The 2,927-nt window shown below is 32.2% G+C and overlaps 1 non-coding gene across 1 annotated transcript; it reads left to right on the top strand.

Annotated features, from left to right (window-relative positions):
* The first annotated feature begins 761 nt into the window (after nt 1-761).
* Nucleotides 762-867, top strand: LOC141722176 (small nucleolar RNA R71). Its single transcript, XR_012575201.1, has one exon. It is a non-coding gene; the product is annotated as a small nucleolar RNA R71 (small nucleolar RNA).
* The last annotated feature ends 2,060 nt before the right edge of the window (nt 868-2,927 follow it).

Raw genomic sequence — 2,927 nt, 5'->3', positions numbered from 1 at the left:
TGAAATCTGGTTCTTACAATTCTCTTCTACTCCTAACAGTTACAACATTGATGTGGCCCATTAGCGGTTGTTCAGTTTGGACAATAAGATGGCCTGAAGACTTGGTGAGTTGGCTCAACTGCTAAGCAATTTGAGTACTTGAATTCTCCATCAATTTTTTATGAGCCTTAATATTATTGATATTTGCATCAATATCCTCATTCTTCTTTACTTGTGTAGAGATAAATCCTTCCAAAAGAATTTACAGGTTAGATTTTTATGGCGGAGCTGGTGGAAGTTAAGCTTGAGCTTGAACATTTTTGTAGAATAAATTAGGATGATCTCTCAAACCCGGATTATACATGTTTGAGTAAGGATTATATTGTTGCCTTTGATTTTGGTTGTAAACGATATTTACTTGTACCATTGCTAATCCAGAGGGATTGAACTGACAAATATTCCGAGTGTGTCCGATTACACCACATATCTCACATGAGGAAACTGTAGATGAAGTTCTAGAATCCAGTTGTTCAATTTTCTTAACCATTTCCTGCATAGTAGTATTCAATATGGTTAGAGCATCAACATCATACTTACCACCCTTCTTAGGATGATTTCTGTCACTATAAGGATAGTTATCATTAGATGCCATATCGTCTAACAAAGATTGCATATCCTCAGTTTCTTCTTCCTGATAATAGATCCACCAGAAGTAACATAAAAAAATTTGGAATTCTTATGTTAACCCATTGTAGAATGTCCGGATCAACAACCAATCATGAATGGCATAATGAGGACATTATCTACGAAACCTTTTGTATCTTTTCCACGCATTATGAAGAGACTCATCAACATCCCGTTGAAGTTAGATATATCATTCATGAGCTTTGCAATCTTCTTTTAACATAAAAATTTGAGTAGAAAGGACTTTGCTAAACCAACCCAAGTAGTGAACTTGTTTGGGACTTCATCTTTCAACCAATCTTTTGCTGCATCTCGAAGAAAGAATGGAAATAAGTGCAGCTTTATTGCATCATCACTAACATTGGTCAACTTTATCGTATCACACTACTCTAGAAAATTTTCAAGATGATCAAAATTATTTTCAGTGAACAATCCTGTGAAAGAATCATTGGAGATGAATTGGATGAATTGAGGTTTGATTTCAAAGTGGGTAGCCGTGACTGATGGTCTGAGAATACTGGAGAGTACGTCCTTAGTATCTGGCATACCCTGCTCTTTGAGAGCTTTAGCTGGTACTACTTTACCCATAACTTCCTTGTTATCTGTTTTCTTTGTCCACCCGCTTGTCTTCTTGTTGTAGCTTCAGTTTCAGAATCAAAAGCAATTAAGTTTTTTATATTTGAACTTCAGTTTGCATGAAACAAGAAAACTAGAAATCAATATCAAATAACAAAGGAATAATAACTGATGCATATAACTAAGAGACTTAGCTAAACTAACTCAAAAATTAATTAATCTAATATCGTTTTGTCCCCAACAGCGATGCTAAAAATTTGACAAGGTTGTCGTGTACATATTAAAAAATAATATCTAAAAAATATTTCTAAAAATGTAGTAGGATAAGTCAGAGTCGATCACACAGGGACAAAGGTACCAATCACTAGTAATTCTTGACTCTATTTAACTAATCAAGTAATACAATAAAAACTAAGAGATTATTTAACTAAAATTATACTAAAGCAAATATGTTGTATTAATCAAATAACTAAAAACATTCAGAGTTAAGTATCCCCACTAGTATGAACCAATGCAATTATGATTTCCCGCCCTAATCAATCAAATACTACTCAAGAGAAAAGATGCACCCTATAAAATACCAAGAACCTCTGTCGAGAATTAATGGCTTTTCTAAAATACAGTCAAACCTATTTTTGTGGTATCATGCAATTTAGAGACATTAAACACATCATTCAAACTTCCTAATAATCCATTCTACCTATTTTCATGGAGAATTTTATGTCCCTATTCGATAAACCACAACCACATAAATCCAACTTTTGTTGATAAATAGATATTGGTTCAAACAATACACATAACCACGTCTGATATGTAACTGTTAATTAAATACAACTCAATAAGAAAGAGCATGTAATATAACTAAATTGGGGGGATTTGAAAATTTATATAATAGTCATAACTAGGGTTTAGATTAATCCAAATTTAAAAATCTAGTCACTCATAATAGATTAACAGAACACATAATATGATAAGAACACATAAAGAATAGAAAAACCTCAATCTTTTTCAAAAAAAAAGTATTAGTCTTCATCCCTCTATATATGTCTCTCAATGTCTGTATATATCTCTCTCATAATACATTCCTATTTGTTTATGATAAAAGTATACAAGTACGTTTCCAAAGCTGATCTCTATTTTATAAAGAAAATTCATAGTTGACTTTTCTTCAGTAATTATGGGCCTCTCCAGTTGTAATTTGATACTTGGACTACTTTATAATTAAATATAATTCTGTTATATTCACGTGGGCTGTTAAATCGTCCAATTCTGACTTTTGGAACTCAAGATATGACCCAAACAGTAAAGTATGTGGGCGTAGTCCAACAAATCCTAATTTCCTAATAATAAATCTCAAAATTCAGCTTTTATTCTCCAATTCATCCAAGTTTAGGATTTTCTTACTCTCTACAATAAAATATTAAAATATATTAAATAAAAATCCAATTCAATGCAAAATATAATAATTTTGAGGAATAAAATCATGTAATATATATATATACTCTATAAGTTGTTTAGAAGAATGATAGGGTATTGTTTTGCTTCCACCCTATCATGTATCAGTGTTTGAAGGTGGTTTTTGAGAATCCCTAAGTCCTGATGCATGTGAAGCATCAAACTTTGCCAGCCTCTTTCTTTTTACAATAGGTGCCTATTGGGAGACATCTGAGATGGATTGTGTTCGGGTT

The sequence above is a fragment of the Apium graveolens genome, chromosome 4, assembly GCF_009905375.1.
Source record: "Apium graveolens cultivar Ventura chromosome 4, ASM990537v1, whole genome shotgun sequence".
NCBI classification, from domain to species: Eukaryota; Viridiplantae; Streptophyta; class Magnoliopsida; order Apiales; family Apiaceae; genus Apium; species Apium graveolens.
This window is presented reverse-complemented; position numbering and strand designations above follow the sequence as displayed.